The sequence below is a fragment of the Haemaphysalis longicornis genome, unplaced genomic scaffold, assembly GCF_048455015.1.
Source record: "Haemaphysalis longicornis isolate Haplotype H1 unplaced genomic scaffold, Haemaphysalis longicornis Haplotype H1 scaffold_5, whole genome shotgun sequence".
NCBI classification, from domain to species: Eukaryota; Metazoa; Arthropoda; class Arachnida; order Ixodida; family Ixodidae; genus Haemaphysalis; species Haemaphysalis longicornis.
In genome coordinates this window covers 142141126-142168340 of record NW_027526385.1, presented here as the reverse complement: position 1 = coordinate 142168340, position 27215 = coordinate 142141126, and positions in this window count along the sequence as shown.

Below are 27215 nucleotides of genomic sequence, written 5' to 3'. Positions count from 1 at the left end.
GTGCGAGATATAGCGCATGCTGTCGTGCAGTCGGCGAGGACGCGACCGCTTCCTGAGTTACAAGAAATGCTTCATCTGCTACTGCAGCTAAATGAGCCGCCTGAGCAGAAGCTCATCACTGCCGACACCACAATACAGAGGCGCGCACCACTGAAGCAGCAGATATAAGCCTCCCAAAAACCCCAAGGGGGAGGCGGAGTGGCTATCTACTTGCGTACACTCTAATCATGGTAACCCATAATGTAAATTGTAAGCAAAAGTAACCTATAGCATAAAGGTTACACGTAGGTATATTTATGTTTTCTTTATCCATGTCCATTTTAAGGGTTACAGGCGTGAAGTGAAAAGCGGTTTAAGGGCTAAGTCGGAGATTTAAAGGTACAAATAGGACCTAAATCTAACAAGTACCCAATAAGTTGTAACCTATATATTGCCCTGTAACCTATAGGAGATGCTTGTCGCCCCATCTCAGCAGGCCGCCGTGATTTGTCCGCGGCATAACGGGATATAGAGAAATGGCGGCACCCGCAAGCCCGGCGGCCGCGTGTTCGCGCCACTCGAGCAGTTTCACCGCTGTGAGTCCCGTACGATGAAGAGAAGATTGCCTTTAAAGGGCTTTTCTGTCGGCGTGAGTCGCGGAGGCTGCGGCGAGCCCGTTTGTGACTGGCAGCGCTACACAGCCCTTTCTTCCACTACCATCAAGTGCGCATGTTGGACCAGTGCCCCGGTGCCAAAGGGAGCGAACTCGGTGAGTGGATTCACGTAACGGGTTCCGCGTTTGCGTTGGAGGTAAGTTATCGCTGGGGGCTTTTCAAATGTAATATTCTGAAATTGCAGCATCGAGAGGGATTTTCAGTAGCGGACTGGCTGCTTCGCTGTATGTTTTCGGTTGTCCGCGACGGCCATTAATATAAATCACGGGCTTGCGTTCATTGCATAAGAGTATAGCGGGCGATCATGCAAGCCGGTACATTGTAACAGATATCGGCGCTCCTGACCTGCTTTCTGCGCTGTTTGTGCGCCTTCGTCATCTGTTGAGCATTTTGATTAAGCTGTTGGCTGCATCGGGCGCACTTGACGAGTTATTGGCCCATGTAATTATCAGATAGCTCGGTATGAATAATTGAATTTTCTCCCATTAAACTCCCATATGAAAGGGCTATTTTCCGGGTGTTATGTTATTTCAGCCGTCTCGGAATGTTCATATTTCTTGCTACATATCTTCAACCTTTGTTTCTGGTTTATTGGTGTTGTAGGAATCTATCCGGTGGAACACAAAGGTCGTCCCTAAGAAAAGCAGTCCACTGAGTGTTGCCCTAAAAGTTCTAAATTCCTTTCTCTCTAGCACAGGCCTTTTTATTTTTGTCATTTTATTCCCTCGAACGGGTAAATTTAGCGTTAGTCATGTTTCGACTGCGGGGCATTTCTATAATGTTAAGTGGGTTAATATTCTCAATGGCACAAATCAGTCATTTATTCATCAGCGTGGTATTGCAGGGCAAATGTCTGTATCCCGTGACACTAGTGTAATGCAGTAAAGGACTTTTCAGAATGGTGGTATGTATGAGCCAGCATGCAGGTTGCTTGATTGTTTTTTGATGATACAAAAATTTTGACGTGTTTGGTTACACGCTGGGCTGTCCAGGTTACACAGAGACAGGTGTAAAAATGAGTGCTGCACCCTCATCGGTGCCTCGCTGTTCAACAAGTGTGGTTGCCCCTGGCTACCAATGTACAGCACATATCAGCAGCACAGTTTTCTTGCACACAGCGTCCCTTGAGCTGACAACCAGGACTCAAGTGCGTATAACACAATACGAAATGAAGTTTAATTTCAGTCGAAACAAAGGTATGAAAATGGAATAACTATAGCACATTCATTCAAACATTCAGTGTAAAGATGGCAGCCGTGCCTGCACAGAAAATAGTATGATTCACTTGTACAAACGCGAGGACTTTCTTCAATTGTTATGGTGTTTTATAGTTCGTACCATTTTTTTATTCATATTTAGCGACTCTACCAGCTCATTACTGCATTTAGGTTAAAAATTTACATAACTATGTGCACAGTAAGGAGCTCTGTATTTTTTCAGCAACTGTAGCTAGGCTATTACATGGGTAGTTTTTCAGGGTAAACACAAAATTTTACAAAAAAAGAGCTATTTATATGACTGCAGGTGTTCGTGAGTGCTTGTGTTGTGTTTTTTCTTTCGTCTTTTTATTAAGTTTGCGGTGTTCTTTTATTATGAATGAATACCCACTGGCCCATGTGACAACCCTATTGCATTTTAACCCCAATAACCATTCGGGTCATCACAGGTACAGAGACGGTTTCGGACCTGAAAATGCCACTTGAAGATCGGTTCAAGTTCAAGATGGATCGAATCCTAAAACTTAACCCGAAAAAAAATTGTAAGTTGCAATTGGCGATTCTTTTTTACGAATAGGCGAGAAAGAAAACACCGATCAAAACGCTTTAACGAAATACAAAACTTTGCGGCTTCCACTTGGGAGCCTTGTTAAAAATAAAATTGAAAGTTTGGGGGGGTGAAGGCATGTTTCAGTAAATGGCGTCAGCATCGTGAAAGTGCGTTTCCTGGGTTAAGTGTGACGTTCGCCTGGCTGTGTGTACTTGTGATACCACATAAAAGCGCGGAAGTGTTTTTTTTACGTACGGCACCCGAGTTTAGCTCGTAGCCCAAAGTTTCTGCCAGTTCTGGCATGCAGAAATATTGGACGAGATAAACTGGAACACAGCACAAATAAAATTCGGGTGGGTTGGGCGGTATGACTATAGTAGCTTTGCTGGTTCTGAACAATGCGGCAAAATTATTCTTTGTAACCATAACGGAAGTGATGTGAAAATATTCGAAAGGCCGTAAATCAATATCTATGGAGTAACCTTTCATTTAGTTCTCGGGGCTGTTTCTGCATTTTCGTGCAGTGTATTTTTTGTACTTCATATTTCTGTGGTTCGGTGTGAGAGTCTTACGGTCACACTGGATATTGTTCCTTTTCTCAAATTTTCTGTAGACGGCTTTTGAAGGTGGGAAAATAGAAGTGACGGCCCCTCATATTCATACTTCCATCTACGGCAGCAGGGAACCAGTTAATCAGATAACCTCAGGAAAACTTCCGTGTGCCCTGATTTGGTGCTTTTTTACTACATACAATGCGAAGCGTATCACTTATGACATTTCCAAGTGCCTTTTTTTATGCAGGAAATTATAGTTGTCATTGAAAGGTTGTCCAAAAGGCGGATTGCAATCTGCCTAAAAACTTGTTAGTGCTGCATAAAAAAAGATAACTTGGCGTATGAATCTACACGTCCGCTGGAGTTACAAAGAGGAATCTAAAGGGTAAGTGCAAAGATGGATTCATAAAGACAAAGGAATCCGCAGTGTGATGTTACAAACTCTGGGTGACACAATTAATGTAGCGAGTAAAGGCACAAACACTGCTTTGTATGAAACAGGGATTTTGTAATAAATGTTCTTATTACTTTCCCATATTCTGCGTTTTTTCGTGCAAAACCTAGACAATAACGCTGGACTGGGAAAGCGCACATCTAGGAACCGTGTCATCAATTTAGCTCAAATTTTAATTCGTCTAAAATTGTTCAATGGCAGTATCCAAACAATTAAAAATTTCCAAATTCTTTGCATACACAGGGGCAAATACTGGGTAACTAATCTGCCTATTTGCCATGTTTTCGAAGCTTTTAACGCAACAATAATTAACAGGCTTATTAAGGATACATGACTAAACCGAATTCTGCCTTAAAATCCAAACGATATAGGAAAAGTCTAATACTCATTAACGGACAATAATCAGATGTGGTGGTTCGCAGCTTTCCCTTTAAGAAATACCAAAAGGTCTTCACACTAAAAAATGTGAAAGTTCTACACTACTGATGCCAATCTTCTGGAAATGTGCTCCCCTTAATTTTGCAAACATGTATGCACATACTGCAATACTTTTTTGATATTCATGGCCTCAGTTGTCCCACAAGATGTTTTGCTTGAGGCAATGTTACCACAGCTTTGGTGTGCTTTTAAAGTAAGCTATCAAGTGCAAGCTTTCGCCACAGCGTGGTTTCACAAACGCTTAACGCTGCTTAGCTAAAGCTTAAATTCATGCCCGCAATTTACTAAAAGAACTGTCGTGCATGTTTGACGCTTGCTTCTTAAACAGAACAAAGCTCATGCAAACATCAAATTTAGTCATTCATGCCTGTTCATAAGCCTTAAGCGTTGTTAATACTAGCGAAAATGTTTGAGTTAAAACCTGGGTAGCAATTATAAAACAGGTCATGCAATGCATATATATTAGAACATTTTAATTTTTCTTACTCTGCAATGTTGGGAATTGTAAAATTAACTTCTGTTATAGCCACAGCCGTGTGGCCGGCAGTTTATTCAAGGGACGAACAAAAAACACCCGAGGCGCTCCTTGTTCAGACGGTGCAAGGGAGAGCATGGTCACGCATATTGTCTTCCAGTGATACACTCTTTACCATGCCAGAAAGGCGCCTTCGGGGGCTTGCCACAGCAGCAGCGGTGAAAGCGCTCATGGCACGCAACGTGACACCTTCCAGGTGTGTGGCATTGAACGGCGGTAGATGTCACTTATATAGAGGTATAGATAATGAAATGTGCAAAGTAACCTATAAGTAAGCAACCCTTACATGTATACGCATATAAAGGTTACTAATTTGTAGGTTACGTTTCTACCTCATAAATTAGAGGTTAGAAAATTTTCAAATTGTGAACTTCTATTCAGGGTTACCCAGCTTAGCATGGACACTCTAATCCTATATTGTCACATAACCTATATTTTCACATCTAAACAGAAGTAACCTGTACATAAAGTTTACAATATAGCTAATTTCATATTGTATTCATCCCACTCCATTCTAAGAGGTACAGGCATAAAATTAGTAGCATTTTAAGGGTTACAACAACGATTTATTGGTTAGGTCAACAAAATCTGACATGTAACCTTTACATTTTAACCTATAAAACACCAGGTAACGTATAAGAATAGCTTGTCGCGCCATATCGGCAGGCGACCTGTGATTTCTAGAACTGTTGCATGACGGGATATAGAGAAATGGCAGCGCCCGCAGGCCCGGAAGCCGCGTTTTTCCGCCACTTAAGCCTTTTTACCGTTGTGATTCTCATACGATGAAGGGATGCTTTTTGTTACAAGGGTTGTTTGTCGGCATGAGTCACGGAGGCTGTGGCGAGCCCGTTTGTGACTGGCAGCACTGCACCGCCCGTTTTTCTACGAACATCAAGTTGGCATGCTGGACCGCCGCCCCGGCGCCAGCCGGACCGAACTCGGTGAGCATATTCCTGTGATGGCTTCGGCGTTTTTATTAGGTATATGTTTTCGCTGGGGCTTTTCACATGCAATATTTGAAATTGTAGCATGCGGAAAAAATTTTCGTTACCTGACTGGCTGCATAGCTGTATGTTTCCTGTTTTCTACGACGGCAATTGATAGAAATCACAGGCTTGCGTTCCTTGCGTCAGATTAGAGCGGACGATAAGGCAAGCCCGTGCATTGTAACAGATACAAGCGCTCATGACCTGCTTTTTGCGCTGTTATTAGCCGAGCGTCAGCTTGTGGTTCTTCGTCATGTGTTGAGTGTTTTGTTTACTCTGTTTGCTGCATCGGGTGCACTCGACGAAATATTGGCACATGTAATTGTGAGATAGCTCTCTATAAATATTTGAGGTTTTTTTCTTACACTCATATTATTGTGCTATTCTGTGGGTATTATCACTTTGTTTCAGCAGCCGGAGAATATTATTTTCTCGCTGCAAATCTTCGTAATTGTGTCTAGTTGATTGGTCTTGTTTAAATATAACCAGTTTGGCACAAGAGGTGTGCTGCATAAAAGTAGTCCACGAAGTGCTGCCCACAGTTTCTGAACTCCCTTTTCTGAAGCGCAAGCCTCTCGAGGTTGGTTATTTTGTTGGCTTTGGGCAGTTAAATTTGGTACTAGTTATTCTGAGACAGCGGGCCATTTTCACCATGTTGAGTGGGTTTATTATTATCATTTGCACAAATCAGTCGTTTATGCATGCGGTATTGCAGGGTAAATGGTTGTGCCACATGATACAAGTGTAATGCAGTTAACCGTCTTTAGAAAATGGTGGTATGTACAAGCCAGAATGCCGGCTGCGTGAATATTTTTTTATTTGATTATATAGAAATTGTGACGAATATTGTTGCAGACTGGGCCGGCCATGTTCCACAGAGACCTGTGTATAAACGAGTGCCGCAACTTCAACACTGCCAGACTGTTCCAAAAGTGTCCTTGCATCTGGCTACCTATGCTATGACTATCAGCACCACTGTTTTTCTTGCAGACAGTGTTGCTTGAGCTGACAACTAGGACTCCGCGGCAAATGACACAAGTAGAAATTAACTCTGATTTCAGGCAAAACAACGGTATAAAAACGCAATAACTAAAACGCAGCTATTCAAATATTCCATGTAAAGGTGGCTACCATGCCTGCATTGACAAAAATATGAATCGCTTATACAAATTCGAGGCCTTTCCTCTAGTGTTATGGTGCCTTCGTATCTTACTTTTCCTCATGCTTAGTGACACTTTCAATCGGTTCGTTACAGCACGTAGGTTATCAAATATTATAACGATGTTGTCAGCCTGGAGATTCGTAGTTTTTCAACAACAGTAGGTATTTTATAACATTAGTAGTTCAGCCGGCTCAACACAAAATATTACAAGAAAGAGCGCTTTAATTAAGTGCTACTTGTTAGTGAGTGCTTGTGTTGCATTCTTTTGTTCGTCTAATCAGGTTTGCGGTTTTCTTTCATTTTGAGTGTATACTAACTGTCAAGCTGTGTATCCTATTCCATTTTAACCCAAATAACCCTTCGGATAATTACAGGTACATAGAGACGGTTTTGGACATTCTGGAAATGGCAATTGAAGATCGGTGCATGTTCTAGATGAATCCACTCTCACAACACAACTGGAAGAAAAAAAAACGTAAGTTGGCGATTCCTTCTTACTAATAGATGAGAACGAAAACACCAATAAAAACACTTTGCTGAAATAAAAACATTTCGGCTTCCATATGGGAGCCTTATTTCAAATGAAATTGCCAGTACGAGGTGGGTGGGGGTTTAAGTTCAGCAACGTTGTGCCGCAAACCGCGTAAGCATCGTGAAAGCACGTTTCCTGGGTTTCCTCTATTGTGTATACTTGTGATACCACATGAAGGCGCGGAAGTGTCTTTTTTTCTCCTTTGAAAATACATGTGCTGCACCGAAATTTGATCTCGTGGCCCAAAGTTCCTGCCTGTTCTGGTTTATCACGCAGAAACATTGGGCGAATGGGCGAGGTAAACTTGAAAACGTCACGATTAAAACTCGGTAGGGTTGGCCGGTATGACAATACACTACAGCTCCGCTTGTTCTGAACAATGCGGCAAAATTACGCTGTGTAACGGTTACTGCAGCAATGTGAAGTTACTCGAAACGTCGTAAATTACTTTATCTCTGGTGTGGCCTTTCATTTCATTCTCTGGTATGCGTCTTCATTTCGGTACAATATATCTTGTGTACTTCACATGCCTGTAGTTTGGTGTGAGGGCTTTTGGTTGCGTTTGTTTTGTTTTGTTCTTGTGGGTTGGTTCTTTTTCTGAAATTTTTTGTAAATGGCTTTTCACGGTTGAGAAATCCAAGTGAACGCCCCCCACCTATATACCTACATCTATGGCAGCAGGAACAAGTTATTCAGATGACCTCTAGAAATTTTCAGCGTGCCCTGAATTTGTGCGTGCTTCTGTACTATTTAAAATGCCCAGCTTACCGCTTTGTATTTTTCAAACCGCCTTTTTTCTGCCTGAAGTTTTAAATGTCCTTGAAAGTTTGTCCAAAAGACAGATTGAAATCTGCCCAAAGGATTGTTAGTGCTGCATTAAAAGATAACTTGGAGTGGGAATCTACAGCTCAAGTTGAATTGCAAGAACGAACCTAAGAACTAAGTGTAAGGATGAATCAATTCTTAATGTAACACAACAAATTCTAGCTGACACAGACAATGCAGCGAATATAGCCGTAAATACTGCTTTGTATCAAACAGGGATTTTTTAAGAAATGTTCTTGCTACTTTCAAACATTTTTCTTTTTTCCTGTTCTGAACCATGACAATAACGCTGGACTCGGAAAACACACAGCTGAGAACCGTGCAAAAAATTAACTCAAATTCAAAATTTTTTAAAATGGTTCAACAGCAGTATCCAAAGAAATAAAATTTTTGAAATACTTTGCATATATACATGCAAATATTGAGACAAACAACCTGTACGTTTGGCTGTGTTTGTGACGCTGTTCACACAACATTTGTGAAAACGGTGTATTAAGTGCTTATGAATAAATTGAATTCTACCTCGAAATCTAAAGCTATATAGCAAAAATCTAATACTCATTGATGGTCAATAATAGGATGGGAATGGTTCGCAGCTTTCCTTTTTAATAAAACCCCTTCAGGTGTTTATATTGAAAAACATGAATGTCAAACTACTGATGCCAAACTTCTGGAAATATGGCCCTGTCAAATCTGCCAACATATGTGTATGTACTAATATAATTGTTTGATAATCATGACCCAAGATGTCATACAAAAACTTTTGGCTTAAGATGTGATCGTAGCTTTCGCGTACTTTTGAAGTAAGCTATCAGGTGCATGCTTTCACTAAAGCTTGGTTTCAATAAAGCTTACATTTATGTCACAAATTTACTAAAAGAGCTATTTTGCATGTTTGATGCTTCTTTCTTATATTGCACCGAACAGAAGCAAACATCAAATTAAGTCACGCCTGTTTATAAGACTTTAATATTGCCAATATTCGCGCTGATTTTTGAATGACAATTTCGATTAGCTTTATGCAACAGGTCATGCTATGGATAAGTTTTCGCGGAACTCTTTTTTTTTAGCAATTATAAACTTAACTTCTATTTTGGCCACATCCATGTCGCTGGAAACTTATTCATGGGACGAACAAAAGGCAACCGAGGATTTCTGAGTTCACACTGCGCAATGGAGAGCGCATCACACATCGTCTTGCACTGACACAGTTTTTTTACCACGCCTGAAAGGCGCCATCCGGGCTTGCCATAGCGGCGCGATCGAACGCGCGTGGGGCCCGCAACATCACAGCATCCAGACGAGTGGCCTTGGACGGCGGTAGATGTCACCTATACAAAGCATACGTCCTGAAAGCTGTGAAATAACCTATAAATAAGTAACCCTTACGCGTATACGTATATAAAGCCTGCTAAGGTATAGGTTACGATTGTACCTTGTAAATTATAGGTAAGAAATATTTGAAAATGTGTGCCTCTATTAAGAGTTACCTATCTTATAGTAATATAAGGATTTCAACAAAGCCCACTGAACTCTATTTCGCGCCTCATGAATGCACTTTCTCGCTTTGGCAGCCCTGGACGTTCCGTGGTCAGTCCAAGGAGTGCTTTCGGATCAGATGTTTCTTAAAAATACATAGAAAAATCGAGCTCCGGATCGCGTCTAGGGCAGTCCGCGGCCTATCCTAAGCTAATAATCGAGAGGACCAACTAATTAATACTCGCGATGCTTAGTTCATTTGCTCTAGCCGGAGGTGTTGTCTGGCTGGTGGCGCGCCTGAGTTGTAAGCATCGTGATACTTTCAAACCACAAAAAGTGTGTAAACGCGTACTGTGACTCCTTTTCACCTGTAGGGAAAATTGTTTTGCTTCGCCTCTGTCGGCTGGTAAGAAAGAACAGGTCAGCTGTTGCGAGAGATGATGTGGACTATTCAGTAACGCAAAAACGGCCAACACAGGCGCATTCAGATGACTGCAAATGCATTATTTTGTTTATTGAATAGCACACTGATGCACAATGTATACAGAGAGCGGTGTCTGTTACTGATATTTCCCACAACTGTTCGGCGGCGTAACACAGTGTCGTATATTAAACATCGTTCTGTTACAGCAGAAATGGAAATATGAAGAATATAATTTGTAGACTAGAGCGCGAACAGCCACGATACGTTCCACTGCAGCAATGGCGACGCAGTCATGAACGTTTACCAATGCCACCATCGCAACCAACTGGCGCCTGTTCGTATGGCTTTTTTGCTTTACAGCAAAGCTTTTTATAAGAAAATAAAGTCCGCAAACTGAGGATTGGACGAAGACCAGGGTGACACCAGTTCTGTAGCTCCGTGTTTAGTTACAGATTTTATTTGATCGTGTCAAATGGCCAACCAGCCCTTCAGGTTGTTTTGATGAAACGGCATACGTCTCCGTTTATACATATCGCCGGCATGAATACACTGGCGTAGACGCAATTTTTTTTCCAACCGGGAGACCTAGTGCGTTGTGCTTTCTTTCCGAAGGTTTACTGTGTGACGATTTGGCCGGTGTGTTTTTGGCTCGCATGCTGGCTTCGTGGACGAGTTTTTGCCTCGGTTTTTCACGCCCTTTTACGCCCATATTACCGGTTTACGGATATCGAAATAAAGTTCCCTTGTGGGTTCAAACCCAGCATTTCCTGTGCCTACTCAGTTTTAACTATATCTCCGCTTGAAACATTCTTTGTTTGGTTTTATGAAAATGCTAAAACAGATCCGCTGTTCGGCCTCAGTGGCCTACTTGAATTCCACTTCCAGCCATCGAAAACTGCGGAATCGGGTTTATGGTGTCTGTTGGAATGATGACAGCTGCTCACGCTGTCCACGGCCACACGTTTTTGACGTCTATAATCTAAATCATCCATTGAGCCTGCCACCGCTTCCAGGAGGCAAATACGAAACCAACACGGTTATTTTATAAGGCGATATGGATGCCAGGCCCTTTCGGGTAGCGGACTTTTGTTTGAGGTTTTGAGGTTTTGCAGCTCTGCCCCTGGGTTGTCCTTCTGGGGGCGTACCAAATAAATGACTTCCAGTCAGTTTCTGGCGTGAAGACAAATCATTGGAGCTGCCTCGCAATAATACGAGTAAGCCGTGGCTTCATTGCCAGTTCAACTAGTTGCTTCATGGCAAACCGATAGACACGGTGCGTACTGCTTTTGGTCCGTACGGCAGGGTGACAGACGTTTTCAAAATGCGATTGCGGGTTTTCGGGAGCGTCAAAACGGGCTTACCGACGCGACCTTTATTTTTATACTAATACCTTGCGTAGTGCCGGCCGACCTGCCACACAAGCTACTTGTGCGCAGAGGCCTTAAACATGAGGTGGTGCCCGGGAGGCAAGAAACGGTGCGTCACGCATGAGTGCCTCGTTTCTCGTCGCTCCCTTTGTCGACGCTTCGCACATTCACAGAAACATTACGTCAAGACGTACGCCATTGTAGCTGCCCCACTGAGGTCTAGGACTCGTACGAGAACCTCATGAACGATGTTGACACGGGGGAGGCCACGAGCAGCGGACTTGTGGGGCTGTCGTTAGAACCCAACCCTACTGCTATCCCTGGGTATAAAAAAAATGCAGCAAATGGTGACAGGAGAGTAAAGCTAGGAGGAGAAGTATCCCCTCCGGTGCAGTTTTTCAAAGCGAAAATGACAGTCACGGCGTTCATAAAACTAAGGCGCAGGAAATTGCCACTGACTAGCCACCGCCAAAGGCAGCGGCGTTGCACCGACCTATATTCAAACAAAATCTTAACCCAGCCCTATCGAAGAGAAGTTACAAACTACTGTCTTTAATACGTAAGCATTGCTGAGAATACTGCTGGTCATGTTGGCCTTGTTAACAATGCTATTATCGCTCGGAACCGCTCCCTAGGCTGCAAAAAATTCTCAGACGCTTTATGACCGGGTTATACATGTGATCCGTTTTTCCTGCTGACGCCAACTTTAACAGCACGTTTGCGTGTATGCCCGACAGAAAGAGACACCGAGACAGAGAGAGAAGGCTCTTTATTAGAAGAGAAAGCAGAGATAGTTGCCGGAATTTCGACACTGACATAATACTGGTAGGGGAACAGGAAACGAGGAAAGAAAATGCCCGACAGATTACAGGGCACAAGAAAGACAAAGAAGGAGAAGAGATGAAAGAAGATTGAAAAATAACTTAAAAATACTCCCAGTTTCTCTGAGTAGTCGAAATTACAAAGTATGTCTTTGAAACTCTATATTACTGCAATGAAGCCAAACTCGTCCAGATAGTCGAACAACACCGCCAGTACTTTCCGTTGATCCGGTGGAGAGCCATGGACAACAGTACTTTCAAGGTCATTGGTCCTGTACTGAGGCGTTCTAGTTTCTGCACGAGTCAGCACCTCGCGTGAATATATGCGGAACATTCAAACAGCAATTGCTCCACAATTTCCAGCGATCCGCAGTTCTCCCAGTAAGGGTCTGTGGTGACACGAAGTCGAAAAATGTATGACTTTATAAGCGCTGCGCACAGACAAAGTCGGTAGTATAACGTCTCTAATTGGCGTCGACGTACCTCTGGCAGCCTCATCCTGAACTCAGGGTCTGTGTAGCGTAGCAAGGCATGGTGGCGCACTGGAAGGGACAAGAAATGGCTCCATCCCGTTAAAACAATCGCCTTCCCACAGGTGTGGCATCACGCTTAGGGAGGAAAATCTTTATCACATTGCACCTTTCCAGGGCCGTGCAAGCAGCTTCATCCACCTTTTCATTTACTAGAACACCACTGTGACCGGCAAGCCACTGAAGCGTTATATGGTTTCCAGTATTATTGGCAAGGTGATGCAGGTATGTGATGTCACGAGAGGCATGTTCATTAACAGTGAATCAGTCACGGCATTCCAAGTTCCTAGAGTCGCCTTCTAGTTCGTGAAAACAGTCCATTGGTTCGGCCACTGCAATAAAATGTAGCGTATAGCTTCCTTGACAGCGTGAAGCTCGGCGGTCATAGATGATTTCGAATGCTCGAGGCGATAGGAGAACGCCTGGCCAGTAGAGCGAATACATATTCTTGAGGAACTCCGCTCAGGTGTGCGTCAGCCATCTGTTAAGACGCGGTGGGGGGCAGAGTACAACCGGCAGAAATGGCAATGTTGTAATTGTAGGACTCCACTTTGAGACATGCTCTTTTTGGAATCAATGCCAGGAATGATGCATTTGTCATGTAAGGGCGAAAGGGTCCAAGGTGGGAAATTAGATGGCATTGCTTTTGGTGCAGGGGGGGAACAGAAGGACCTAGTGTCCTGAGTGTTTGCCCGAACCTCACTCTACCATTTCGAACAATGCGTGTTTGTATATGGCTTTTGCCGTGCAGCCGATATCGCAGAGGTATTCGCAGGGTTTCCTGGAGTTGAATCGCGTCCAAAGGCTGACAGCCTGCTTCAGCGGTCGCACGAAGGCCCTTTAGGGAGGCCGACGAAGATGCGGAGGCAGTTACGTATAGAGCTGCCCTCGAAGGAAAAAACAATACCAGCATTCCCGCCTATGTTGCGATAAAGAGCTGGGCACTATCGTTGCAAAAAAGGGAAAAATAAGCAGTGAGGAACAAACGAATCGTGTGGTAAAACCTTTGGGGGAGATTCATTTGGTTTCTTTCTCTCATGCAGTAGTTAAGTCGACAGTATGTGAACTGCTTCTAAAAAAACTGCCAGCAGGCGCTTCTCGTGGGAAAGATAAACCTACTTAGCTCACAATTTTAGTGCGGAATACATACTCGCCTCCAAGGCGCATATGTAAACCTACATAGTTTAGCGTCTTTTGTAGCCGTTACCACGTGAACCAAGCTACCTTAAGTGACCCCAGCCTGGCGACGTTCGACGTGAGATCTCACCAAGAAGAGGAAGGTTGCAATGGGATCAGTGTATGCTATCTGTTAAGCTTCGGGGGGTCGAGGCATTTTTAGGCAACGTAAAATACAAGATTTACACCACTCTCCAGGTGAAGGCTGACGAAGCCTTGCGTGACCCCGAACGATGTACAACGACAACCAGAGCACCAAAAGTGCTCCGCACTGAAAAGAAGGTAAAGGTTGGCATTTATAATTTTTGCTTCCCGACAACCCACATCAAGGAACTTGCCCACACAGTATATTATAGACACAATTCCACCCGATGGAGACAGAAAGGTATGAATGGTGGTAATACTGGTTGGTTAAAAAACCTTGTGGTTAGGCAAAAGGACCACGAAACACGCTTTTGGAGATGAGCTAACATATGTAGCAGAGATCGATAAAAAGGCAATGTTTTATGCTTGTGTCTTAACTCAAGATCACGACTGACCTTACAGATAGCGACCTTTCCATAGCAGCCCGCGACTATAAAGACCAGTTAGCCAAAATATTGCTGCGTAGGGGCGGAGCGCTCCGTCAGATGGTGAAGAGTTTTTCCCCAAAGTGTCCAGGTAAGCTTCGCTTGCAGTGCAATGTGTGACTGCTCCCATAAAAGGTATAATGGTCGTACCAATCATCAATGAATACTGATTGTACCATAAGTGCATATAATAGCGGCCTTCAACGAGAATTTACGGTTCAGCCTAGACGCGTTTCCTTGCGTCGCAAACTTCAACCTAGTATGTGCACCACACTGATACGGTATCTCTCTGCTCCAATAGCATTCTCTTTTCGAAGTACTCTGTTTAACTTCTATATTCGGGTACATTCTACTTTGGCTTCACGTCAAAAAACTCTTTTTGTACGCGAAGGTCGTCTATAAAAGTGAAGGTTTCATATGGGAGGCTTGAATTTGTTAAAAACAGATCGGGTAGGGCGATTGTGTGCCTTAAAGCGCTGGCATTTTTCCGCAAAAACAATGTTTTCCTGATGAACGCAGCAGTACTCTACGGCAACCTCTTCAGCGGCTGTGGCGTTTTCACCATAAATAGAGCGCCATTCTAGGAGCTCGCTAGGGATGGCTTACAAGCACAGCGAATGGAAAAGTTGAAAGGGCAGCCGTCCTCGGTCAATACCTGCGGTTAGGAGCGTAGTTATCTCAGGGACATGTTTTTTATCCACTGCCCCGTACCTAAGTGGTGGGGACGTGATGAAAATAAATTGCCTCTATCATACGGCTACCGGCCATGCTCAGATGCGCAAAGAATACCATTGCGTGCGGTATGTTTGCTAAATTACGACGAAAAAATGCTACACAAGATTTTACGCCATATTGTTTTGCGAATGAGGTTTTTGGCTATAGTTGTCGCCACGCCTTCTGGCGATGTCGACTGTAGCCTGTAACTTTGATATCAGACCCACTGCAGCTATTTCTTTTTTCATTATCACTACCCGTGCTGCTGCAACACTGCCTCCGCAAAAGCTGACGGCCAATTAGGACTGTGGGCGCGGTTTCCTTGTTATACTCGTGCTATAAAGTGCATAGTAAAACAAAATGAATTGATTGAGCGTCGAGCGTTTCTGACTGTCTTTTTGTCTGATGCACTATAGAAAACAGTACACCCCAAGTGCCTCTTTTGGTTTACTCTTGCTTGTCACTCATATAGAAAAAACCGCGCTTATTATTTCTTTTTTTAATATTCTTTTTGATTTACGCAGCCTGTGAAATGCGTTGAACGCTACCGAATTTGTTAGCAAATGGTCAGCTGCTGTGGGCGTATTTGCGGACAATATACGGGTGGTAGTGCGTTCGGTGGACACAAGCCGATTGAATCGATGAATACTGCGGGTAACGTGCAAAAGGGAGACTAAATAGCAACAGCGGCAGAGCGAGCACACGCATACAAACCGAAGATGTGGGGTTGAATGGCAGCGGAAGCCGATGCAGTGCCGTCAGACATAACAAAAACCTATAAAGCATTGACACATTCGGCATGCGGAATCCCTGAGCAGACAGGTCGCTATCTCTAAATACGATTATTCTCGTCATAATTAAAACGTGGAAAGCGCATTGTGGAACATTATCAATAGCTTTTTGGCCACAAAACAGCACCAAAAGACCGATTTAAAGACCAGCCTTTAGCACGTATGCCGAAGCTGGGGGACACAGTTAAAACAAGTAGACGGGCACCTATTATGTGTTCGAAAACACCACAGGGCCTAGTAGAGATAATCCTATGTCAAGCGACTTGGAGTGATAGCCTCAGGTGTGCTTTTCACAAAGCCTTCAAATGCTAAATTTCTGAGCCTCTGCACGGGGTTATGTCCTCGACATTAGGAGAAGAGATTTGGCCCCGGCTTTCCGTAAAACAAGAGACAAAAGTGATGATGAACCAAAGTCTTTTACTTTAAAGATAGTACAGCAAATACACTCACAAATGTAGCTGACATATCTATGAAAGCTCGAGAAAAATGTTCACAGTCTGCTATTTAATATACTGTGGGCGAACGCCAAACCTCGGCGTAAAAGGTCGCTCAATCATAAAAACCCATCTGTAATGAACAGCCACTTAGAAACCGCTGAATCAGTGATAGGGTTGCTACATTGCCGTTAGACCTGGCTAAAGACTTTGGCCGCGTAACACGCGAGATTCTTTTTCCAGTGCTCAAGCATGTGAATGTCGGCTCGGTTATTCTAGAGTTCTGTTAAATGTGCTATTCTAACTGCTACAGGAGCCTAACCCTCAAAAAAATACTTGTGCGAGCTTTGAGCTCTTGTCGAGTATGAAGCAAGGATGCCCTTTAGGGGCACTACAGGTGACTTGAACCTGTAGCCATTTTGTCTGAAATTGTTAAGATGAGTAGATTTTTTTGCCTGGGGGTGATTTCAAGTTATTTGCTCTACTAAAAATGCTGAGGTCGTGTGCTGTGATAAATATAGTTTCAAAGAGCTGCTCGAGTAGCGACAGAATTTTGTTAGCAGACACGAAGCGCTATTAACTGGAGCCAGTGCATAGGCACTGGGCTTGGATACTGGTAGAGTACACCAGAGGGATTTGTGAACCTCAGTTAAAGCTCCTCGCCTACTAAAGGTACCAATAGTGCAACTAGAATGGTATCAAAACCACACCGAGTTTGGGTCTGAAGCCCTATGAATCGGAACAAGTACATAGGCACTGAGTTTGGAGACTAAGAGAGCACACCATAGGAATTTCCAAACCTCAGTTGGAGCACCTCGCCTACTAGATACCGATTTGTGCCACAAGAACGGTATAAAACGAAAACCGAGTTTTGGTCTGAAGAAATTTCAAAAGGCTGTGGTGAAACGCTAAAAACAAACGAGTCAAGATTGGTCCGCTTTTTTGAGTGCTCCTGTATTTATAGTATCCTTGGTTGCTAAATGGTGAGATAAGCTTCATGTGTTGCGCATGTGAGTGGGCAATTACCGGAAACGTCCCATGGTTTTTGCTGTGTTTATTCGGCGCTCAGGATGGATGCACTTAAGGAGTTTTAGTTTGTTCATTCTCGTGAACAATTTTGGCCTGGGACTGATGCACCTGTTTCTAAGACAGATTGTCTCCAGGCTTCTTTTTCCGAGGTGCCAGACCACTCTTAAACACGAACAGTGGCGCAAACGAGATGCTTGAAATATTAACAACATTCTGATGTGTCGTTCATTGCACCGAAACTAAAAGCCCCCAGGGGTTTCTTGAAGGAGGCGGCTTGGGCCTTTCAGTCCCAAACACCAAGTTTTCTTACGACCACGTTGCTATTGCACCACAAAAGAAAGGAGATAAAGATGTCAATTGCTGGAATTACCTTTGCTTGTCTATAACTCATTATACTGTACAGTATTCGGTGAAGACGGTTTAACACAAATTAAACGAAAGCCTGCAAGTATTCAGTAAAAAGCCGGTTCTTTTCACTATTAATTAGCAGGCTACCTGTAAGTTCACGGCTGTGGGAGAAAAAATATTTTAGAGCTTACTCAAAATTGCCAACATTGTCTTAAAATGTAGACTGTGAATCATATTTTTGTTGACTGCTCTGGCGCAGTGTCCCACAGGGACATTCTCTAGCAGACACTAAAGAAATAACTGTTGCCGTCTCTGTACAAATACGTGTCCTTCGTAAATATAATGACGGTTTCGTTACACTTGACGTGTTTAATGCTTTAAGCTTGCAATCTCCGAAAACTTGGTATGGCCGTGCGACTTGATAACCCAGATGCATGAGCTGCGAGGATGTACCTGCCTAAAAGCATCGGTAATATCGAGCATGTCATGAAAATGTGCGACCAGTAACCTGATTGGGGAACCTATGCGAAACGTTTTAGGGGTAATGCACCTAAACGCCAAGGCTTGCCCGGGGTCTGGCGGACGTGCTCACTGCACATCACCGTGTAAATCGAAATATCCGTGAAAAAAAGGTACATGAAAGGTTAACAAGAGCAAAATAAAAGGCTCACTAAAGGTTACAGAGAGAGGGGGATTGAGGGGGAGAGAGAGAGTGCTCCTGGAGAGCCATGCTGCGCAAGCGATAAGAGTATTGGATTGGATATGATTAGGTTGATTTGAATTTGCATTTGACTTTGATTGGATTATATTGAAATGAATTGGACTGGAAATCGTTTTAGCAGCAGTAAGCACTCTCACGGGAGATTTACGGCAAGAAAGATGCCCAGTGCGTCACGCACTCGTCATGATTCACTTTGTGAAGGTGTGGTAATTATTTTAAAATAAACCACCCGTATTAGCGGTTGAGGTTTTTAGGGCCATCATGTGGAATTCACGGGTGGTATGCTTTTTGCTTGATTTTCGCTGTATTAGGCTTTGTGATAAAGAAAATAGCCTCAGATTCTTAGCGCCGAATCGTTCGTTTTAAAACGAACGCCCAGGCGTCCGAAAACATCACGGTTATAATTTTACTAAGACCCATGATTATTTTTATTGCAAAATCTAATATTAACCTGAAGTTTCGTATCTTTGGTTAATAGAAGTGGTTTAGTATAATGTAGGTCGGTATAGATGGGCAGCATATCAACAACATAATTTAGGGATTGTCAATGCGACGGAAATGCCGGCCTTGTACATCTTCGGGGACCGAAAGTCGCTTCCGCCTCTGCGTGCAGACGAGGGGGATGCGCGCACTCGCATCCAGGCGTCATGCTCCTACCGATGACATGCTCGTTATTCTGGTGCGAAATTTAAGCGCGAACGTCTCATGGCGGGATGCGACGCCACTACAGGTCCTCTGTTGTCGAGTCTTTTTCGAGGCACACTGCCTATTTTTATGTGCTGGAACACAAGTGTAGCTCCTCCAAGTTGTATTGACCTGGTTAGGAATAATGGTCAACCGCCAAATGCAAATAAACCTGTTTTATGCACTCTTTTACAGCACCTAGCTTCGCCCGCGACCGTTCTTGACAGAGTGAAGGGGCACTGCATTCTTTTTTTCTCATCTCTTTGTTTGCAAGTTCATTTTTACTTTCCTCAACTTTTCTTCCTAAATACTAGTCTGCTTATAAAAGAGCGCTGATAAATCCAGTTAGGCATATCTCGAACATGTTAACAGGGGAACAACAGCGTCCGTCTGCCTATTTTCAACCCGATTCTGGGAGGCGGTGTCAAAAGATATATTATATTCGCACACGCATTATGTTGTAGCGACTGTCCGCGTCATGGGGAACTTCACGGAAATGTATAAACAAACCATGGCACGAATGAAAGCGTAATGGCGAGGAAGATACAGACACCCCAGACGCTTGTGACCAGGGATCTCGGCAGAAGTTTCCTCTAATGCGTGGTTGAGTAAGAAAACCCAATATTGTTTTGAAGAAATATTTCTCACGTGTGCCTATTTAGAAGCGTATCAACTCATGCAACCGCGGGCATCGCCTGAGCTGCGTGGTGCTCGCAATCATCACTCGGCATACGCGCTGACGGATCTCAAGCAGCCTATGAACAAATCTCTTGAGCTGGGCTTTCGAACTGCGAAACTTTCGGCAACGGCATTTCTGTGGCTCTCCTCAAAAAGGTGACATATCTTGAAGGGGCGATGGGCTTTCACTATCATACGCGCGCGACGTGGTCCATCAAGATGCACGTTCACGCGTACATAGGCTGCGAAGTTTTTTCTGCTCTGTCTATATGGGCGACAATGTCAACGTGTCTGGCGACATGTACATCGTAGGATGCCGCAAGGAGAGAGAGAGAGAGAGAGAGAGTACGTGTTTTTATTTATCAGGCAGAGGCTATCTTGTGGGCCTCGTCCTGTTGAAGGCATCCCGATTCCGGGATGCCATGACTTCGTTTGGGTGTCCATGCTCGGGTCACCAGTTTAGGCTGGATATACGGGTCTGTGCTGACCACAGAAGCCCTCCATTGCTCGAAGGTGGAGTTGGGAACGGAGGCAAGTCTGCAGTTCGTTGGCACTTGTGATGTGATAGAGAGAGCCAGGCTGGGGACAGTAAGCAGGGCTTGGCGTGGCGATATTTCTTGGCGTTCGATGGAGCACCGTTTAGAACATAAAACATCTCTTGCTTTTGCCATGAGCTAAGCTTTATCGGGCGCCAGCACGGAGAGGTACCGCCATTTTGTAGAGCCCGATGTAAACAGTGACACCGGGTGGCGGCGTCGCCTTAGCAACACATACTCTTGTCGCCACACATGCATCGTGCCTGCATGCGTGTAACGCCAGTGACTGCAACATATACAAAAACTGCAGCCGCAGTGATCCAAATACCGAGGTAAATCAATTAGCTTGAAATAACCGAAAATAGGACGCAGATTTCCGCCTGCACAGCACTTGAAAAAAATGTTATTTTGAGAAGTATCTGGTTCAACACTTAGGAATATGGTAACATTTCTCCACAGAGTGAACACTATTAGAACATTTGCGGTCTGAGCAAGACGTTTAACGAAACAATTGTTTAATTAACCTCCAGGTGGAACAACAAGGACGCCGGGTCTGGTTAGCCGCCATATAAGGGAGATTGATGGGGTGAATATACACTTCAGGAGTATTTCTAAATAATTCAAAATCAGCGTATGATATTGCGAAAAGACACATACACTCCTCACCATCACCACCATCATCATCATCGTTAGCCTTCTCAGGTCCGCGGCAGGAAGGTGGCCTCTCCCATTCACCCCCACCGCCCCTCTCTGGCCACCCTGAATTTTGTTTATTTCATCACACCATCGTGTTAATGGCCTTCACCTTCTTCTAGACCCGGCTCTTGATGTCCGCACTGCTACCCTAATTGTCCACCAGTTGTAGGCTAGTCTCATTACATGGCTAGCCAAAGGTCCATTTCATTTTCTTTATTTCAGCCAGATATCTTCTACTCTATATTATTCTCTGATCAAGGTACCTCGTTTACTGTCCGTGGCGTTACTCCTAACATTATTTGTTTCTAGTCCAGTTGAGCAGACGTAAGCTTGCTTTCTAATTGTTGAGTAAAGTTCCAAGTTTCAGCTCGGTATGGCAACAGCGGCAGTATGCACTGGTTTTAGATTTTTATTTTGAGTGGCAGAGCTGGCACACTTTTCATTATTCGGGAGTACTTGCTGTCAATTCCCATCATATAAGCACTAGCGATGACAAAAATTAGGAAAATTACGTAGGAGGCTAAGATAAATATTTGGAGGATGCACACCCTAATATTGCGGACTGTTAGATGGTTGTAGTGCACAGGAAAGATGCAAATATTTAATCAAGCAGCGACAACCTCAAATTCATCAAGGCCGGTATGCCCAACAACACTAGCCTTTTTTCAGCTCACACAAGGCAAAATCTCCCTTTCAAAGCTTGCAACAAACGGTGACTTTCCGCAGTACGTCTACGCCCCCCCCCCCCCGAATTTCAATGGAGCAGGAGCTATGGTATCGCTTCTAGAGGCAGGTTTGCTTGGCTTGGAGTAACCGTTGTTTTTAAGTGTCAGGCAAGGTTACTTCCTGTTCACGCGCGTGGGCGGCGTGCGTGCTCTCGAAGGCAGCCGTTTGTTAACCTGCCACTCTAGGCTACGTTTCATCAGGACAAACAAAAGTTAAACCTAATAAACGATGCATTCAACACATTTTACGAGTTGTTAAACATGATTTTTTCTAGAAGTTTCTCGTTCGCCCCTTTGTGCAATGTAGGATGACGAAAGCGAACAAAGTGGCATGTCACGAAGTCTAGCCGATAATCCCGACAGATGCAGACAAATTTACAACATACAGGAAAAACGTATGAAAATAGGGATGGTTTACTAGATATGCAACAAAGAAATCTTTACATTGCAATATTTCTAGTCTAGCACGGCTGTTTTATTGAGCACTTTATGATGAAATCAAACCTTGCACATCAAGTGTTGGCGACTGTGTATGTAGTCTTGGGAACTTTTGTTTAAAAGTGTTTGAGTAAAAATAGAATGAAAATGTGCCGTTCACACAACTATTTTTCTTTTGAAGCCTTTTTATTTATTGTTAGTCATTATTATGTGGCTTTCTATGAGTGTGCTTTCAGACCATGGGTCATCTCTTATATCCTTATTACTGGAACTATGGTTTACATCAGACGTTTTTATAAACTCTCGACACCTACACCTACTCGCAAGAAATTCTGAAAGTTTATATGTTGCTCAAACAAAATTCAATTTTCCCGCGTAGTAGATTTGAAAAACCAGGTCCGGGATTTTTTTATCAATCTTTCGTTTGTACACACATTTCTCAAATATGTTTGGCCGTTTCTCTCACAAATGTCCACATCAGCTGAAATTTTTGTTGCAGTCAAATACCAAAACTTAAGCCATTCTCACTGAAGAGCTATATGATGCTGGGTGTTTTCAATGACAAAGTAAAAATTATGTTTCTATTTTCTGTGTCGTACAGGGTATGGTGTAACAAATCCATTTATAAAGGTACGACTTGTAAGCTGTGGCCGTATTTTTTCCATTTGAAATATTTTGTTACTGGCGGACACTCTTGAATTAAGACTGGAAAGACCGCTCTCCTGAGGATCAAAATTTCAGTGCTTAGGTATCTCTCTCCAAGTCTATGCTTTCTTCGACTGCCGTATTAAGCTTAACGATCGCAACTCCAACAAACAGGCTCGGCTGTTTGTTAAAGGAGAACCAGAAAACTGATCACTGCGCTAAGGGCGACGTTACGTTTATCAGGCTGGCGCCTAATCTACAATCAGTGGTTCATAGAGACTGTTTGGCCACATGTGCGCCAAACAGACAAAAAACTGTTTTACTGGATATCACTCTCTAATCAAAGTGAAACCTATGGATGAGAAAAAACCTACTTACAGCATTCGGGCCATAAATGGATGCTGTTACGCCAATGTTTCCACGCTCAGATGGCCAGAGGACCAGCACTGAATGTAAATATACAGTTAATATTGTAGCTTAACTTATTAGAAACACTGTGGCCCACAAGCCCATGAGCTTCCCCCGCAGCCCATATTTTATACAAAACCTACTGTTTTCAAAATCGGAAAGTTGTGGTCAAAATTTTAAAATATTTTCCGCTTTTACTTTGGTAACACAGTTTTAGAACAGACTATTTTAATCAATATAAATGTCGCTGGACCACTGTTAGTTTAAATGCGTTGCGAAACAATTGATATAAAAATGCTTTACGTGCTTTTTCTCTACACAATTATCCAAACGTATCTAGACGCACCAAATTTCTTTGCGGCTATTTGAACTGCATGATCCTATTTCTAGCCATATTTAACATGACAATGGACTAAGAGCAAGGGTCTTACAGATAATAAATATTATGTATGCAAATATTATTACCCCGACATTTTCTTTGCCAAAGCAGCTTGCATACATAATTCATTTGCAGAATAATGTCACAATTCGTCGACACTGTCAATTTTACGTCGAAGGTTGCAGGAATGTTTTCTGCTACTTAGCTGAGATATAGAGATTTTATTGCTATGAAATCGAACGAAGATAGTAATTACTTCGAAGTGCTATGCTGACTCTTTGCGTTTTCAAAATTGCCATATGGCATGCAATCCTGACTCTCGATAATCTGCAGCGAGAGGTGCGATACATGTTCTCCCTTAGTGGTGCTGACAGGCTCATTTGAGCCATTCTGCAACGACCACTTTAAACAACAATAGCAACAATACTCTCTACATGTGCTTGTGAAAACTGGGGCTAAATTTCTTCCCCCCCAAAAAACTGACAACTTAATGTTAACATTTGCACGTCGCTAAACGATGTGCAGAACTTAGCGTTTTGAAAGAAAGTAGCAATATTAAAAAATGTTCTTTTGAGATATTCTTTCTCGATCCTTTTCAATGGCCCAACGCGAGGTTCTGTGTGTTTTTTTCTCAATCTGTAATTGTGACATTAAGTGGAGAATTGACACGAAATGTTTTTCCGTTATGGAGACACTTAAAATTTCTCAGGTGACATCTTGATTTTTGAGTTATTTTCTTCAACCCCCTGCAACTTGTCAAATTCAGTTTCCGCTTGAAATTTATTATGTGGTACTCATGCGGAATCGTTTTCTTGGGTTTATTTTATTGGGTGTTGGATAGAAAATTCCAACCGGTACACTAACAGAATAAGAAGTTCCCTGCGTTATTACTGACATCGGTCCAATCGCACAGAATGTGTACACCAACCTCAACCCTTTTCCACTTAAAGGCAACAAAACGCGTATATTTAGGTTAATTTTGTTTCACCTGCACGCGTAAAGATGCTTGCAAATACCCAAATTGTGAAACGGCACGAAAGTAACCAGAGGCGTATCCGTAATCACGTTGGCCTGCGAGAAAAGAATCTTTAAGATGGAGCTTGCACTGCATTAGTAAAAAGAGTTATGGGGAATACTGACATTGCTCAACAAAAGCAAAAATAAGACAGTAAAATCTGTAAAAGACAGTGAGGATGGCTGGTGTCAAAGGCCAGGGTGGGAGCGTACTCGCCGTTGCAAAGTTAGCAGCCGTTATTCAGTACCTGGTGGGCGTTTCCTAAAATAATCACCTGTCGCAGCTATTTCAAGGGGCTCTAGAAGGGTCCTATTGTAACCGAACCACAGCACAAAACTATATAATTCAAGGCAGGATTTGGTTTTATTCAAAGGTATGTGACGGTAACTGAAATCAACACTTTTTACGTTCAATTGTGCAGTGCTTGAGAAATTCTCAAACTTTACATATTCAGCGTGATCTTAAAATTTATTTTAACGGCAAAATGGTTCGCCTACGTTTGTACAACCTACTGTTGCATCTGCGTTTTTTAGTGCTGTCCATAAATTATTACTTGGAGCAAATGGTTTGCAAATATAATATTTCTGTGATATTTCAAATGTTTACACGCTTGTCGTCGAAGTGTAATTTCCAGCGCAATTTATTACAATTCCTCTTTTTTTACTTCCGAATAACTCTGCTGCGCTGGCAGGTTTAATAAAAGTAACTGAGAAGCTATTGAGACGATTTTCATTTACTTTATTGGTGTAAAAACGTTGGCTTTTCGCTGCCATTCATTTTTCGTTTTAAAGCTATCTTCCTTGATTTAGTTCTGCTTTTATACCCATAGCGGGAAATAAACAGTTTTCATTACACTGAGCGAATGCCGATGTATTTTTCCGGCTTGTAGGAGGTATGAGGTACAAAATAGAAACCGCTGAAGGAATCTCACCAAAGTATATAAAAGAACACAAAAGAAATGTTATGTGTGCAAGCTTTCGTAGCTTGCTTTTTTTCTCAGTGTAACAGATGTAAGAAAAAAATATTTGTGTGGGCTGATAGACCGCCACAAATTTTTTTGGAAACCTAGCAATGCGGCTTCAAACAGAAACGCGTTTATGGGTAATAAACGCAGAGAAAAAGTAATTGAGCAGCTTTATTTTTAAAATTCTCCACACAAAGTGAAAAACTAACGCTGCCGAATGTAAAAAAAAAATTTAACCAAAAACGTGCGGAGCTTAGAAGTGCATTGTGGGTTACCAATGATTCCAATGCCACAGGCATCATTGCGCCATAGTGAGGCTGTTCTTCTGAAGGAAACTGAGCCGGAAACATCGGGGTTATTATTCAAAAGTAAAAATTATTCCCGAATGTTCAGGTACCCTTAGTAATAGAGGGCTTGGCAAAGTCACTACAAGTTTCCTACGCAGCAGGCTATTGTAAAGATTCGTAATAAAAGAATAATTTCTCAAAATATTCATTTACTGCGCATTAAATGCCCCTTCCAGGACGCTAAATTATAAAAACATTTACCTAAATTCTAGTACTTTTTGATGGTAAGGGCAGCTGCCTCTCCGTTATGTAGTATGTTGTATGGTGGCTGAAGTAGAGCCTATTAATTTAATGACGCGTACAGTTTTACTAAACAGGAACTGTAGATTCTGCATACTGCAAGCGACATGTTTTGAGTTACATTCTAATGAATTCTTTATTACCAACCAAATTTCTCTGGACGCGAAGTGTTAATCGAAGCCACTTCACCAATAATATTTGTATATTAAAAAAAAATCTATAAGGTTTGGCTTATAATGGGAATTCATTGATCTCCCAGACCTATCATGCAACAAACTTTAACCTTTATACCACCAAACTGTTAAACTAGAATCGGAGGTATAGCTTGTGCATTTCGTACACAAGTACTGCCTCTTCTTTTCAGTTGATACAGATGAAAGAAAAGTTATAATTGTTTCAAGGGTTCACAGAAAGTTAAACAGCAGTGTGGTTAAAGAGCAGCCTCCTTGGGCCAAGGTTATGTGTAGGTGCTGTCATAAGAACCTTTAGTGCGTAGGTAGGTGACCCGACATCCCGTTTTGGCCGGGACAGTCCCGTTTTTGATATCCGCTCCTGCCATGCCATCTTTTTGTACGAATAAATAAGCATGTCCTGGTTTTGCAGGTTTGCATGGTTTCAAAATTTCAGCAAAGCAAGTATAGAAACAGAAGTATGCTTACTCGCTACAAGTAAAATTTACAAATAGGACCTTAGATATTTCAAAATATTTAGCAAGAGAGTAACATTCCGATGTATTCTTACCGAAGAACACTTTAAAGTTCATTCCCCGAGAATTCTTTGAAGAGGCATTACTTCACCAGTAGACCGCTGTCAAACAAATTATTGAACTCTTGACCATTGTCAGGAGTTTGAACGTTTTCAGGTATTTCGCTCGCTGAGAGGTGGGTACAAGCCTTTAAATGGCTAACAACAGGGGATGTACGCTGAGCTGAGATTTCGCGCGACGCTGAAATGGCGCTGTGTTTTCCTGGAACCGTGGTTTTAAATGAACGGGGTATTTTCTAATGTGAACTCGACGTGGACATAAAACTGTTGTCAACAGTGTGTACAGTATTATTTTCCGACTGAGCTTTGTGTACAAGTGCCAAGCATTTTAAAATAAACTTTTAAGATAAAAAAATATGCGGGAGGTCTGTACTAACGCGAGA